The 17,982-nt window shown below is 36.2% G+C and overlaps 1 protein-coding gene across 1 annotated transcript in view; it reads left to right on the forward strand.

Annotated features, from left to right (window-relative positions):
• The first annotated feature begins 1,950 nt into the window (after window positions 1-1,950).
• The window catches only part of brinp1 (bone morphogenetic protein/retinoic acid inducible neural-specific 1), a 192,721-nt gene continuing 176,689 nt past the window's right edge, over window positions 1,951-17,982 (forward strand). Inside the window, exon 1 of the mRNA XM_082170507.1 lies at window positions 1,951-2,237. The gene's annotated coding sequence lies outside the window, so the exon portion shown is untranslated. The remainder of the gene's footprint in view (window positions 2,238-17,982) is intronic.

Here is a 17,982-nt window from a genome sequence, read left to right on the forward strand (position 1 = left end):
GAGAAGCACCAGTTAAAAGTCATTTCTAACAAGTACATCCCTTATTGCATCTTTAATATTTGTTTGTTTTTGTTGTGGGTCACATGAGGAGCTACGGAAGCCCTAAAGGGACATGAGACCGGGGAAAAACTGAATTTAAATGCCTTTGCTTTTACTCACAAATGTTTTGTGCTCCCTAAGAAACTTTATGTTCACTCTCAATCAAAACTTTTGAGTTCTTTGTGAATAAATGCAAAATTTCTTGGGGAACACAAAACTTTCGTGAGAGAACGCACAAGCATTATATTTTATATATTTCTAGTCCCAGCTCATATTTTTTCCATCACCATGTCCCTTTAGTGCCTCCGTAGGGGTCTGATTATTTAAAGGAAATTGAAAATGGAAGGACATGTTTGTTTGCTTATGTTGATTTCTTTCTCTTCAGATAAAAAACACTTAAAGTGGCCCACACTGTCTCTTCTACATGTTGTTCTTAACATAGCTAACAGCCTGCAATTGTGAAAGGTAATTTAGCAATGTTGCTATAATCCAGCTTGTTTACATTTTGTATTTTATACTAATGTTCATTAACATGCTTTGTCCCTATCAAATACATAAACAAACAAACAAGTGTAACCTCATTTGGAGCGCTGATATTTCAGGTTCGATAATCTGAAAAAGTGTGTATCTGGATCAGGGGAATCCATCCTATTTTGCTTTGCAAATCCAGCACAAAATTAAGATGGATTGCCCGAGCCTGATCCTGATACTGGGTAGAAAAACATGGGAATTCCAAATCTAGATAATTCTGATCCAGATTAAACTTTTTGAATAACTGGGCCCAACAGTTCATCTAAACGCTTTATCAACAACGACAAAAACAATAGTGTTGCATTTCTGCTTTCATAACCGATAGGCTTGTATTACTTGCATTACTTACAATACAGTGTTCAGCATCACGGACAGCGCTTATATTTAACCCGGAACAATCCCTTGTTCAGTACCAAGGACAGCGCTTATATTTAACCCAGGGCAGTCCAGTGTTCAGCACCACGGACAGCGCTTATATTAACCCGGAACAGCCTCGTGTTCAGCACCACGGACAGCGCTTATATTGAACCCGGAACAGACTAGTGTTCAGCACCACGGACAGCGCTTATATTAACCCGGAACCGCCTAGTGTTCAGCACCACGGACAGCGCTTATATTAACCCGGAACAGCCTAGTGTCCAGCACCACGGACAGCGCTTATATTAACCCGGAACAGCCTAGTGTTCAGCACCACGGACAGCGCTTATATTAACCCGGAACAGCCTCGTGTTCAGCACCACGGACAGCGCTCGAGCCGAGTTTAACTGACACACCATTCCCTCTTTGTTTATCAATTATGTTCAGACATTATAATTACAGATTCAAGTGTAAACACATTTGGTGGATTTTATAAAGAAATCAAAAAGAGTTCATTTCACTAAGATTGTGAAATTGGAATTTCAACTAGTAAGAAATACATTCTTAATATCAACAACTGAATTTAAATGGCAGCCTATGGTAACATTTGACTATAGTGAAAATACTATTACAGATATCAAGAAATGTAACTCCTGATTAAAAAAAAAATAGATAAATAAATTGCCCTTGTTACAGGAGGAGATCTAATTCCTGATATCAAGAATTAGCATTTTAACTAATGAAAACTGAACTGTTGATATCAATAATTAATTTCCTGGGAATGATTAAATGTCAAAACGGCTTGCCATATATGTTCATGCATGCACATTTAACGCTATTGAAAAGAATATCAATCAAATGAAGCTAAAGCAAAACAATAACAATTATTTTACTAATCAAATAATGGAAAATCTCTCTCTCTCTCTCTCTCTCTCTCTCTCTCTCTCTCTCTCTCTCTCTCTCTCTCTCTCTCTCTCTCTCTCTCTCTCTCTCTCTCTCCTTCAGTCCCTCCCCTTTCTGTCTACCATCACCCTCCTATACAATCCAGTAAAGTGATGCTCGGCGCCTCCTCCTCGTTTCTCTGCGCGTTTCTCAGCAGTCAGTCGGACTCTCCATCTCTCCATCGGATATTTCCTCCTGTTTTCTCAGACGCTGTGTTCTGCGACCCGAACCGCCGGATTTGTCCCTCTTGAGTATGAGAGGAACCGCTGACCCGATCGCACACCATGAGCTTCGGACCCGGAGCCTCAGCCGAACTTTAAAGCAGCGCGGAGCGTCAGATTCCCGATCAACGGGAGCAGCAGTTTCAGGTGAGTCTGTAATGAAGCATGTGAGGGGTTTTAAATGCAGCACTTCAGTGAGCTCCAGCGCGCGAGTGTGTGTTTCTTTCTGCACGGATTGAAACTGGACTGCAGATGCTTCCATTTGCGCGCGCGTGATCAGATCTGTTTTCAGTCCACGCATTGCTCATTGTTGCATTACAGAAAGCAAGTTGATGTGTGTGTGTGTGTGTGTGTGGTTTGATGCTGTCCTTTTGCTGAGTCAACCCATGCAAAGCATACATGAAGTATGCAAAATGACACCATACGCGTTTGGAGAGGCTGAGTGAATCAGATGCTCACTGGACGCTTGGAGGACGTTAACACTGTTTTCTCCTTTGTATTTTTCCTGCTGCATCTGCAAAGTCAATAAACATGCACACACTGCCGTGGAGAGCACAGCCAGGTTCCCCTTCGGGCCTGTGTCTCGCTGGCAGTGTGATGCAGAAGGATATGAAGTATGCACACTCGCATTAATCTCACGAGCGTGTGTGGCCGGTGGAAAGATGCGAATGTGTGTGTTTGAGGGCATCGAGAGGCTCAGAGCTGCAGGTGAACTGGTGTGAATGTGTTTCTGACGCTTAACTGTTGGGGGAGCTCTCGCGCTTTTTGCGCTTGATGTCAAATTTGACTTTGAAGCTTTTGGTAATTGAGTGATTATGATGGACACAAAGCGAATGGCGCAGCCACGAGTCCTAAAGAGTTTTTCCGGGATGCATCCCATTACTGGTGCAGTGAATCAAACCTGGTCGATATGCACTTCTAATATTATGCAAAATTATGATGTCCGTCAATTGTAATGATCGGCCCACATGCTGCAAGCTCTTAGCTGCTCTTTGTGGCCTAATTTGGACTGTTGCAGGGGACGTTTTTTTTCGTTTTTTTTCTTACAAAGTCCTATATGCAATTGATTAATTTTTATAATAATAGAAAAATGACCAGTTTGCATTATCTGAGCAATGCAATTTTTATTTGCTTACTCTCGCACTGAACTTTTTCCTTCAGTGAATATTTATTTGTGATTAGAACAATTATATAAGGGGGATAAAACACGTTGACTCCAAATGGTGGGGCATTTTGTCACACTATACGGGGTCACAGACTCATTTCAGTCATGCAAGTACATCCTCTATCTAACTGGAGGAGGTAATACCTGTTAGATTGTCAGATTTTAATAAACTGTTTTATTTTTAAACAAGATTTGCAACAACATGAGGGTGAGTAAATTAATTTACATTTTGGGGTGAACTATCTTTTTAAGCTCAAATTTATAGCCAGTTTGCATTATTTAAGCACATTTAACAATCATTTCCCAATAGTGGGGCATGTTGTCACATGATGGGGAATTATATATGTATATATGTTTTATTGCCTGTGTTATGCAATACAATTAAGGCAAAATAACCAGTTTTGCATTATCTGAACAATGCACTTTTTATTCGCCCACTCTCGCATTAAATGCACGCTAACCCAGACACGCATTAATGTCTAATGAGCTCCAGGCACAAACAAGCCGCGCTAGTGACCGTTTCAGAAGCTCCAGGCAAAGAGCTGCGACCCAATACAAACACGTCACACGCCGGACGTTCAGCGCCGCACCTGAGCCGCACCTGAGCCGGACCGACCGGTACCTGTTCCGATCGTCCTTCACGGAGGCTGATAAAGAGAGAGAGAAGCAGCCTCTCACCCCGTCTTAGAGCGGTGGATGGAGAACAGGACCAGAATATCAACGACGACAGAGCTTTGGCCGAGGGAATAATGAGCACTGTCTCTTCTGGCAGGAGGACTGAAGGCTGCAGCTGGGGGTCTTGGCGTCCGGGTCCTCAGGAAGAGTATATGCGCTTCTACTGAACGCCTGCTTGTTTATTGTGCGGGATCATAAAGATGATGAGGCTCAGGGTACACTGTAAAAAAAAAAAAAAAAAAATCAGTACAATTTACGGTAAAAAAACGGCTGGGAGAAATTTACCGTAAAAAAATACGACAGCAACATGTAAGGTTTTACGGACTTAACTTAAATTTACAGTAAAAAAAATAAAAAAAATATATATATATATATTTAAATATCTGATATAATGTTAATATACTGACCTATTGAAGTGCTAATATCTGTTTTGTACCATTGTAATACACTGATAACCACCAATCACAGTGCAGATGAGAGTCACATGATCAATCAATGCTCGTCACAAACAGCTTTTCCACATTATAGTTAATACTAATGTATAGAATCTGCACAGAGTCATTCACACACACACTAAACACCATCATGGTCACACACATGAAATTATAAAAAAATGCAATAAATATGAATTTAATAACATTAAATGTAACATAAAGCCCTAATGTACATAACTAATTAGAAAACAACTAAGACAGATATGAGGAAACAGTTATTTCAACAAAAATACAATAAATGTAAAGTGTCACGCAGGGAATTGTGGGAATGTCAATTTACACTTTTTTCACTGTAAATTATACAATGACTTGTTCTTTTTCACTTCCAAATACTGTAAAATTTACTGTAAAATGACATTAAATGTGCGGTTAGATCTATCACAGTTATTCACAGTATATAGTACAGAAACTTTCTGTTAACCAGTTAACAGTTTTTCACCATAGCATTTTTACAGTCTTTTACCGTTAAAATCACAATAATATTTTTACAGTGTACGTCTACACGACACTTTGTGTTTTCCGTGTACAGACGACAACGTTTCCAAAACGATCCCGTTCAGAAGGATCTGCGTAAACGACTGAAATCGCTGTATTCTGCTGCCAGGCCAGTAGGTGGCAATGTCTCTTTGTAAAGAAACGATACGAGCCTATAGCATGTGCATGACGTCACCGTTTACATTTTTTTGTGTTTTTGGAGTTTGGAAATAATAACTGTATTGTTTTAAAAACGTAACTTTGAATCTCGTTTTTTAAAAACTTCTAAATGAACGGCCAAAACGCACACGTTTTTAGTTGAAAACGGCACCTCGGATGCATTCGTCCGCTCGGACGGCTGCCGATTATGTATGTCTATGATGATTAATATGATTCCCCGCCTTTACAACAAAAAAAAAAATAAAAATAATTAAATAGTGATGAAGAAGTGACATCACTTGAACTGCTGACTATTATTTACATATATGTGAAAAAAAATTACAATAAATTGGATGTAAAAGCTAAGGTCATGAAACCTGAGATATTATTATTCATAGGAAATATTGATTAATTTATCACTGTAAAGCTGCTTTGAATCAATCTGTATTGTAATTAGGAGGAGAGCGGGGCAAGTTGTAACATCTTTTACTCTAGTAAGGTGGATTTATTTGTAAAAGTTAGTGTATATACTTTGACTAAAAATACGTATTGAACATTTCCATTGTTGTTGTGCAGGAAAAACACATTCACAGACACTAACTCTTATAGTGGGGCATGTTGTCACACTGTATGTGGTTAGTTGTTACAAGGTATACAGTAGTTCACCCAAAAATGAAAATGTGTTTACAAGAAGATATTTTGATGTTAGTTTTGATGGAATCTTTCTGGTATGTGTGGATCTGGGATTTATGAAAGAAAGTAGGGGAATAAAAGAATGACAGAATGTTCATTTTTTTGGTGAACTACCGCTTTAGGCAGATTGTTTTAAGCAAAATGTAAACAGTAAAGTACTGTTGGAGATGACTAAATACTACATATAAGATTGCATGATAATTAGATGTGAATGTGCTTTGTCATGACGAGCCACAGTTGTGTCCTGGATGTGATGCTAAAGCCTGGCAGAGAATGGTCCTGACTCCCGACTCTCTGTCGTTACAGCGTCGGCTCTGCTGTTCTGATTAATTCAAGACTTTCAGCAGATAATACAGCACTTCTCTCTCTGGGATATGCTAATTGCAGAACATGGTATAAAGTCGATCTCTGGGTTTCAGCAATCTCAGAACACCTTGTGTTAACAGAAATGAGCTAGCTCCTAAAATTAGCCCGCTGATAATAATCCCTCTATGCTAATACACTAGATGAATATCGTCAGATCAACTGATCCAGCGTGCAGAAATCATCTTAGGCTTGTACCATTAATATAGACAGCCTGAATCAAGCATTTATGGGTCAGATATTACACAGATCCTCCAGTGACGACACAGAGAGTCATTATGAAGACGCTCGGCAGAATTTGCACTTCATCTCGTTTCATCATTGATGTTTTGAATGGTTATTGGCGTACTGTAGTTATGATTCTTATGCCTTTACTGATGTATGATATAGCTCAGCACACACACACCTCAGATTGATTGACTTCATGAGCATTAGAGATGTGGACAGATGAAGAACTCCTCGCTTCTGATGCCGTCACGACGTGATCCGCACAAACACGCTTTTTCACTGAATCTGAAAATTGAAAAATGTTCAATTCACAAATTTTGACGAATTTTTCGTGATTGAAAGAAAGAAAGAAAGAAAGAAAGAAAGAAAGAAAGAAAGAAAGAAAGAAAGAAAGAAAGAAATTATAATAAATAAAACAAATAAATTAATTTAGATTTTAATCGTATTGAACTTTTTATTATTTGTAAATAAATAAATAAAAATAAATATTGATAATAATAATAGAAATAAAAAGAAATTATTACATTTTAATCATATTGAACTTTTCGTTGTTTGTAAATAAATTAATAATAAATAATAATAATAATAATAATAAAGATATTGTTAGATTTTAATCATAATGAATTTTTTATTCTTTGTAAATAAACAAAAATGCATATTGATAATAATAATTATAATAATAAATAGAAATAAAATACATATTGTTAGACTTTAACCATATTGAATCTTTTTTATTATATATATATATATATATATATATATATATATATATATATATATATATATATATATAAAATAAAAAAGATTTTACAATTTTACATAAATAAATAAATACAAATATTGATATTATCATCATTATTATTATTATAAATAAAAATATATTGTTAGATTTTAATCATCTTAAAACATTAACATTAGTATCTAGTATTAGTTTAAATATATTTACAACTCTGAACAGTAATGACATTTCCTTTAAACATGACTAGTGCAGTTCAATTTATTAATTTAATATTTACATTTGTTTATATAATTCACTTAATTTGACACACATCTGTTTAATTCTGTTCAGTGCGATTTAAGTCGAATATACATATTTTAAAGGTTAAAGGCATCTAGGATAGGACATGGTTATTATTTTATTTCAGTTATTTTTGCATTAATATTTTGGTCATGTTTGCTTTTGCAATCCCTTTTTATTTTATTTCAGCCAACAAAAGATGTTTACATTTAGTTTATGTTTACCTCATTAATCTTGCATCTGCATATTTATAATCTCCCTCATCATTTCTCAGACACACACAAGAGTGTTTTTCACTAATGTTGCATTGGCGGATTGCATTAGATATGAAGCGTTCCTGTGACACTGTGAAGGATAACTTTATCTAAAATATATCATTTCATATTTCAGCAGCCTCTGAGGATTGTAACTAGATTGTTCTGGGCATATGGAGTTTTTGATTAGGCTATTAAGAATATTAGCTGTTATGAAAGTGACTGCAGAGCTTCTGTTTCATATCATTTAATAATGTCTCTGAAATAAGTCTATCAGCGAAGCTGGAGGAAATATGCGCTCCATTCTTTGAAGACATGATCTGATTTGAGCAATTATGAGTCAAACGACACTATAAAATAAAAAAACTCGAGGCCAGAGTTATGAAATGGAAGCGAATATAAAGATGCCTTGGGATTGAAAATGCTGTGAATTGTCAGATCATATAATATGTTATGTTTGACTGGTTATTATGGGTCAGTGATCAGGTGATCATATTTCTGCATTGATGTCGATTCAGAAAAAAAGTGTATTCTGACAAAATAAAGTTTCTTACATGTGACATTTACACTATCATTCAAAAGTTTGAGGTCAATAAGACTCAATAATAATAATAATAATAATAATACTTTAATTCAGCAAGGACACATTAAATTGTTCAAAAGTGGCAGTAAAAACATTTATAATGTTACAAGATATTTCTATTTTTAACTTTCTATTCATCAAAGTAATTTTAATTTATTTTTTTTTTCTACAAAAATAATACTTAACAAATGTTGCAAATCATCATAATATTCTGATTTCTGAAGGGTCATGTGACACTGAAGACTGGAGTAATGATGCTGGAAATTCAGCTTTGATCACATGAAAATAAATAAATTTGACAATATATTCACATAGAAAATAACATATTTAAATTGTACTAATATTCCTCTATTTTTACTGTATTTTTGATCAAATGAATGCAGTCTTGTGAGCAAAAGAGACTATACCGCAACTACATCGCAAAGAATAAGTAAACATTTTTGTAACGCTTTACTTAAAGCCTTTATACTGTATGTTGTAATGCATTACAATCAAAAAGCATTCGAATATTTGCAGAATCCTTGTTAAATCTGAAATTGCCGAGTCATACTTTCTAAAGGTGTAGCAAATGAATAGATACATATTATAATGCATTATAATTACAATTATTAATGATATCATACAAGGTGCATTACAAGGCATAATTAATGCACTAAAAAATAATATGCATTATATATAAACGCTTGAAGTAAAGTGTTACAAACAATTTGATAATGTTTTATATGGATAATATTCAGATTTTTTTGGGTGTGAATGTTAAAACTCATAACATTACGAGTGAAGAACATATAAAAATCCATGTCAAGACCCGTTTAAATGTTGATTTGCTGGTTGTTGGATGTGACGCGTGTGGCCCTTCGAAGGGAAAGGTGGGCGACCGGCTGCCCGACGACTGTTTTAGCTTGATCTTCATGAATTATTAAAAGCCATGGTCATTTGCTGCGGTTAACCTCAATAATTCATACAGTTATGTAATGAAAGGCCCGAATGAAAGGCTGCGGCCCCCCGACTGCTGAGGAAACACTGGTGGAAACCTTCATCTGAAGCCCACCAGCTGCTCCGCTCTCCATGCCAAACACACCGCTGGGATTATTAATAAACAATGGAGACCTGTGGAGGAGAAGAGGAGAGGTGTTTCGCCAGCTGGCTCGACTTCACCTCCACGTCACCGCGTTCACAGAGAGTCTCTGCTACTGTACTGTCTGTGGGATTGATGGATTGGTTGAGGCTTTTGCGACACATTGTGTCCATTTCTGAGAAGAAGAACTAGTCCCTCCTCTTTAAGTCTCAGTTACACAAAGATACTCATGCTGAGTAAAAACTAGTGCTGGGCAACGATTAATCGCATGCAAAATACACGTTTGTGTTTACATAATAAATGTGTGTGTACTGTGTATAATTATTTTGTATATGTAAATACACACACATGCATGTATACAGTACAGGCCAAAAGTTTGGAAACATTACTAGTTTTAATGTTTCTGAAAGAAGTTTCTTCTGCTCATCAAGCCTGCATTTATTTGATCAAAAATACAGAAAAAAAAGTAATATTGTGATATATTATTACAATTTAAAATAATTGGTTTTCAATTTATTATACTTTAAATTATCATTTATTTCTGTGATGCAAAGCTGAATTTTCAGCATCATTACTCCAGTCTATCACATGATCCTTTAGAAATCATTCTAATATGATGATTTATTATCAAAGTTGGAAATAGTTCTGCTGCTTAATATTTTTTTCATAACCTGTGATACATTTTTAGGATACTTTGATGAATAAAAAGTAAAAAAATAAATAAAAAAGAAGCAAATGTTTTAAAAATAGAAATCGTTTGTAACAGCAATATACACGACTGGTCAGTCATTTGGGGTCAGTCATTTTTTTTCTTTCTTTTTTTTGAAATAAATCAATACTTTTATTCAGCAAGGATGTGTTAAATTGATAAAAAAGTGACATTAAAGAAGATTTATATTATCAGAAAATATGTTTTTATTTTGAATAAATGCAGTTCTTTTGAACTTTTTATTCATCAAATATATTAGGCAGCAGAACTGTGTCCAACACTCATAATAAATCAGAATATTAGAATGATTTCTAAAGGATCATGTGATAGACTGGAGTAATGATCCTGAAAATTCAGCTTTGCATCACAGAAATAAATGATCATTTAAAGTATAATAAATTGAAAACCAATTATTAAAAAAAAAAAATCTGTATTTTTGATCAAATAAATGCAGGCTTGATGAGCAGAAGAAACTTCTTTCAAAAACATTAAAAATAGTAATGTTTCCAAACTTTTGGCCTGTGCTGTATGTGCATGTGTCTATATTTATATATACAAAATAAATACACACATATTTATTATGTAAACACAAACTTTTATTTAGGATGTGATTAATTGCGCTTAATTATTGCCCATGCACTAATAAAAACCTTTTTGAATTGCATATATGTGTGTAGGTGAAATACAGTATGCAGAAACTGGATATAGCAGGTTTTAATATAGAGGTTATGTGTTGCTGTCACTCCCTCAGCCGGCCTGAGCTGCAGAAGAGCTGAGAGTGACTGGAGTTAATGGAGGAAACTGAGAAAACGCCAGTAAAACCAACAATTATCAGTTTAAACTAAAGCTTGGACTGGATATAGTGTTTCTTACATCTCACCACTGATCCAGTGATCATGGAGACTGACATGCAGCAGGAATCCTGTTTCCTCACATTTATATGAGCCTGATTTCCACGCCGGGGAAATACATAAACAAACGCTTTATATAAACACAATATAGGTCTAAATCCATGTGATCACTCATATTAATGTTATATATATCATCATATCATCCAGCCCTAAAACTTGTATAGTTTCATGTCAGTGTTTATTTAAAAACATCCGATTATGCAGAATATACACTGGTAAATATTGAATTGATGAGTTGTCAATACAATATATAACACTACAATATATAGGGTGTGATTTTACCCCATGATTCAGCATACTGACACAGAATAATCCAGCGTTCTCTGCCTGGATCCAGTTGTTTCTGTGAATCGCTGAGATTCATTTGCGTCTCTGTTCTGTAGCTTTCGGCAGTCTGTGAAAATATACCTCAGATTTCTTGTCAAATCTAGTTGTACAGTCGATCTCAAAGCTTTTCCCGTTTTAGATGCGTTGCATTCACGCTGAAAACCAATGCTGTAGCTCAGTGTGTGTGTGTGTGTGTGTGTGTGTGTGTGTGTGTGTGTGTGTGTGTGTGTGACCACAGTCACACGCTGTATTTAAAATAATAGAAAATGATTCATCAATAATAATTAGGTTTTATCTTTGGTGTTATTTTTCTCTATAGAAAATAATAATCAATTAGAAATAATTTAAGAATTACACGATATTATATTATCAGCAAGTATTTTGTTTTTAAATATACTTTGATGATGATTTGAAGCACATTTACAAGGTCTATAAAGGCCAGATTGTCTTTTATCATGGAAACTGTGAAATATTCGTCATTTGTCTCATATACTCGGATGACCAACACTCGTGGGTTTAACATGAAGAGCGCTTTGATAACTAACAATCACAGATCTCTACATCTAAATGTTAATGGTTTCCTCTGGACTCTATTATTTCCCAGTTGGAAACGGTTTAATGTACGAGGAGGAACAGACGTGACTCAGCATAATGAAGCTTAATAAAGCATCAAGTATCCTCTCCTGCAAAACTCCCAGATCTTCTCTCACTACCTACAATTACTCCGTGACTGACAGCACCTTCCACCCAGATTTACATTTCGCTTTAAAGCCAGCAAAGACTTATAATTGAGTCTTAAGAATAGCCGTTCCGAGATCAGAGGTCACGGAGAGGCAAACTGCTATCGGAAAACCACTCAAGAAAAGAGAACAGATAAAAGCAATAAAGATTGTCGTTTTTGTGGCCGGCGGTCGCTTCCGTGTTTTCTCCAATTTCTTTAAAGAGAGATGCTTTAGAGATACTCACACAACGACAGGTAATCTCTGCCTGTGCTTAATGGATTAGTTCACCTAAAAATGAAAATGAAAACATTTACTTTCCTCAGTGAAACACAAAAGGAGATATTCAGCAGAGTCTGTGCTTCTGTTGTAAGAAAAGTGGATGCTGATTTATTCTGTCAAGCTACAAAAAAATCAACAAAAGGTATCACAAAAAATCCACGTATAAAGCTATTGAAAGTGGGCGCCAAAGTTTCCAACCAAGACTCAGGAAAAATTAAAATAAAATATATATATATATATATATAATTTTATATAAATGTAAATATATATTTATATAAATATATATATATATATATTATATACATATATTATATTTATATAAATATAATATATTATATAATATATTATATTTATATATTATATAATATTATATATTATATTATATTTATATATTATATAATATTATATATATTATATTTATATATTATATATTATATAATATAATATATTTATATAAATATATTTATATAAATATATATATATTATATAAATATATTATATATATATATATATATATATATATATAATTTTGCACAACTCCCAAAATATACCTTATTTAAGACTTATTTTCATGCACAATATATGTAATGAGCTCCACATTATGGTATAGTGCATGATTTGTAAACTAATTCAGATGTGGGCCGGATCTGGGCCGACACTGTGTTGCTGTCTGGGTAAATGTAAATGTAATCAGCTCCATATGTGTGTCTTTTCTGCTGTTGTAAACTTGCTCTGAATCTCACCTGATACAGCATTGCACTCGTGATGTGAAGCGCTCAGGTACGGGATAAAAGAGCTTAAAGACTTGTAGAAGCAGCTAAAATAGCACGTTTGCTTCAGCAAATGTGTTTTTATCTCACATTTGCTTTTGTTAACACTATTGGTGGTTTAGTGTAGGTGCTACGTTATTTTCAAATGAATTAGAGCATTAGTCTTTTAGTGCCAATCACAGGACATTTCACGAGTTCCTTTGCCCATAGAATCTTTAAACTAATAAGGTTAAGTGTATTTGGCTTGCTGTCCGCAGTGGATGGGCTCGAGGAAGCAGCTTCAACTCGCTTAGATCTTAGATAAACCCTCCAGTGGGACTACTAATGCGTGGATGATGAGTATGGTAGACTACTAATGCGTGGATGATGAGTATGGTAGACTACTAATGCGTGGATGATGAGTATGATGAGTATGGTAGACTACTAATGCGTGGATGATGAGTACGGTATACTACTAATGCTTGGATGATGAGTACGGTAGACTACTAATGCGTGGATGATGAGTACGGTAGACCACTAATGCTTGGATGATGAGTTCGGTAGACTACTAATGCGTGGATGATGAGTATGATGAGTATGGTAGACTACTAATGCGTGGATGATGAGTACGGTATACTACTAATGCTTGGATGATGAGTATGGTAGACAACTAATGCGTGGATGATGAGTACGGTAGACTACTAATGCGTGGATGATGAGTACGGTAGACTACTAATGTGTGGATGATGAGTACGATGGACTACTAATGCGTGGGTGATGAGTACGGTAGACTACTAGTGTGTGGATGATGAGTACGGTAGACTACTAATGCGTGGATGATGAGTACGGTAGACTATTAATGCGTGGATGATGAGTACGGTAGACCACTGATGCGTGGATGATGAGTATAGTAGACTACTAATGCTTTGATGATGAGTATGGTAGACAACTAATGCGTGGGTGATGAGTACGGTAGAACACTGATGCGTGGATGATGAGTACGGTAGACCACTGATGCGTGGATGATGAGTACGGTAGACAACTAATGCGTGGATGATGAGTACGGTAGACTACTAATGTGTGGGTGATGAGTACGGTAGACTACCAATGCTTGGATGATGAGTACGGTAGACAACTAATGCGTGGATGATGAGTACGGTAGACCACTGATGCGTGGATGATGAGTACGGTAGACAACTAATGCGTGGATGATGAGTACGGTAGACTACCAATGCTTGGATGATGAGTACAGTAGACAACTAATGCGTGGATGATGAGTACGGTAGACCACTAATGCATGGGTGATGAGTACGGTAGACTACTGATGCTTGGATGATGAGTACGGTAGACAACTAATGCGTGGATGATGAGTACGTTAGACAACTAATGTGTGGATGATGAGTATGGTAGACCACTAATGCGTGGGTGATGAGTACGGTAGACCACTGATGCGTGGATGATGAGTACAGTAGACTACCAATGCTTGGATGATGAGTACGGTAGACAACTAATGCGTGGATGATGAGTACGGTAGACCACTAATGCGTGGGTGATGAGTACGGTAGACCACTGATGCGTGGATGATGAGTACGGTAGACAACTAATGCGTGGGTGATGCGTACGGAAGACTACTGATGCTTGGATGATGAGTATAGTAGACTACTAATGCTTGGATGATGAGTACGGTAGACTACTAATATGTGGGTGATGAGTACGGTAGACTACCAATGCATGGATGATGAGTACGGTAGACAACTAATGCGTGGATGATGAGTACGGTAGACTACTAATGTGTGGGTAATGAGTACGGTAGACTACCAATGCTTGGATGATGAGTACGGTAGACAACTAATGCGTGGATGATGAGTACGGTAGACCAATAGTGCGTGGATGATGAGTACGGTAGACCACTAATGCGTGGATGATGAGTACGGTAGACCACTAATGCGTGGATGATGAGTACGGTCAATGCTTGGATGATGAGTACGGTAGACAACTAATGCGTGGATGATGAGTACGGTAGACCACTAATGCGTGGATGATGAGTACGGTAGACCACTAATGCGTGGATGATGAGTACGGTAGACCACTAATGCGTGGATGATGAGTACGGTAGACCTACTGATGCGTGGATGATGAGTACGGTAGACTACTGATGCGTGGATGATGAGTACGGTAGACTACTAATACGTGGATGATGAGTACAGTAGACTACTGATACGTGGATGATGAGTACGGTAGACTACTAATGCGTGGATGATGAGTATGGTAGCCTGAATTCTGGAGGTGGAGCTGGGGAGGTGGACGGACACGAGGTGAGCGGCTGCTTATATGATCCGACAGTTAATTGAAAGATTAGATGGGTTCACTCCTCTCGAAATTACGTTGTGAACCTCGATACACACAACAAACAACATCATAAAATATTTCCAGATTCACGTTCATCTGGATGAAACTGAACTTGCTTTTAGCGACACTCACTGAACATTTAACATTGAATGTGTCGCAGAAAGTGCATGACGCAACATAATATCATACAGCAGTAAGGGAAACAAATGTTTCATTCCGTTTCAAGGCAAAATAACGCAATTATAAATAATAATATTAACGAATCAGAAAAATTTGAACCATTTTGAAGATATCTTTTCTGGTCTGGCATGTTTGGGTCCAGACTAAAATGTATACATGTATAAATGTAGACAATTTATTTATTTATTTTTTGGTGGGGGTTAACATGTTTAAAATGGCTGTTTGAAAACATATTAACAGGGTTTGACTTCCATTCTTCTCCATGACAATCAGGGGATTGTAACATCTGCTAACATTACACTGATTAGGTGTAATTTTTTCTTCTTTTTTTATGTTATGTTTCCATACAAATTCATATTAAAATCCTCACCTCCTATATATAATAGTTTCTCATGAGATTAGGTTGTAAAGTTGGCCGATGCTTTGTGAACGGGGTAACCGCGGTATTTCTGCTTTTCCATAAGCGCCAGTTGCTGTCCGTTTTCATGCGTCACTTGCAGTGTTGAAGATGTTAAACAGCTGAATGGACTAAGCTTAGAATAAGCTAATTTGCATTCTAAAATTCTAAACAATTTGCATAATAAGGTACCTGGAATGATTCACAGTATTGAACAGCCCACGAAAAAAATACATGTTCATTACCACAATATACCATAATACAGAATATCAGCACGTCAAATCAAATGACTAATGCTTAATGTCGTTTTTGAGAATCCGAAGTATGATTCACTAACCCTAGAATGGAAAACATTCTCCCTAATATCTTATTTTATGTTTCCAAAATTGTTTTGAAGTTTGTAATGTGCACATTCATAGGTGATCTATTCCTCGACATTCCTGCAAGAAACATCTTAAAAATAATGAAAGGTCATGGAAAAGGTCAGATGGGAGAATCTCCTTGTGTAATGTAATATATTGCATTGTCCTCCGGCTAGTTAATATTCTCTTTGGATGAGCTCTCCAAATCACGCCATTGTAGTTCTGCGGCTTTTAACCCGTTCACAGACGAGCTTCAAAGCGGAGGAGGCCGAAGCTTCAGAGAATGTTGTTAGTCTGTTTTTCTAAACTAAAGTGCAATATCAGCTCGGAAAGAGAGAACAGAGGCAGAGAGGAAAGTAAAAAGCCTTGGATTTGATCCGCCGGGACCGAGTCGGTGACGTGAGCGTGTGCTTGATTTCCCCATAATTACCCAGAGTATTTTTGCCCTCTGTTTCTGCCCCTGCCTTCGTCGAAGAGAGCAGCTATTCTTTAATCTTGTCACTTCTCCAGACTATGGAAGTGGGCTCTGGAAGTACCTATTAGAGGAAGGAAATTGCACTGGGCTCTCCCTTTGGCCCTTCCGGATGGTTTGAGAAATGAAGAAAGAAGGGGTCATGGGAGAGAAGGAGAGCTGGACTAAAAGCGTGGAGAGACTCTGATGGGGCAGAACGCCTCGAGAGACGATGCACACCGGGATCGGCCCGATGTGGATTTGGAGGAGAGTAGAGGAAATATAATGAAAGGAAGAAGCGCAGAAACAGACATGTACAGAAAAAGAAAGAAAAAAAAAACTTTTGCTTTCAATTTAAACATCCTGAAACCTTTTACTTATATATATATATATATATATATATATATATACAGTGTATATATATATATATATATATATATATATATATATATATATACAGTATATATTGAGTTAAGCTGATTTTTCTTTCCCTACTGACAATTTGTGTTTTCCTTTTTTATGCATTTAATGCTTAGATCATGCTTTAAATCTCTCTCCTAACCCGACCATCTTTCTGCATTTTTACATTTTCAAAAAACATCATGTAGTCAAACATGTTTCTCCTAATGGAGACCACACAAGAACATGGTTTCCGGACATCTCCATCTGTGTGGGGACTTTTGGTCCCCGTATCTGAGAGTCTGTAATAATGCACTCCTCTTTTCCTTAATAACACAACATGGTTTGCTTAAAGACTTGATGCACTAAGTGGACCTTTAATTTAGGATACAGTAGGCGGGATTATTTATGAGATTATATGTAATTTATGGAATCTCACTTGACACTTTATAAATGTTGTTAAGGCTGAAGTGTCAGCTATAGTGAGCCAACCGCAGGTTTATAGAGACACCGTACAAGCTTTATTATGCTCGTCTTATAGATAAGATCAAACTTGCTACTTCAAAATATCACGTGTTTGTAATTATTAATGAAATTTACCTGCAATTTCTGAGTGAAAATTATTTTTAAAGAAATCCTACACCATTTGTGAGTGTGTGAGTTGTGGTATTATTTAATGCACTGAAGTGAATTTATGCAGGATAAAAAATAAATAAAAAATAAACATTAATGGGCTTCATTTTCTTTAGGCTAAAGATAATTCTTGCTTTGATTTTAAAGAGAAATCGTATTTCTTTGTGAGATTCACAACTTGAGTTTTACAGTTAATACTGAGTTATGAAGTCATTACAACGTTTTAATTCCATTTCAAAT

This window comes from Leuciscus leuciscus (assembly GCF_965113295.1).
Source record: "Leuciscus leuciscus genome assembly, chromosome: 5".
Taxonomy (NCBI): domain Eukaryota; kingdom Metazoa; phylum Chordata; class Actinopteri; order Cypriniformes; family Leuciscidae; genus Leuciscus; species Leuciscus leuciscus.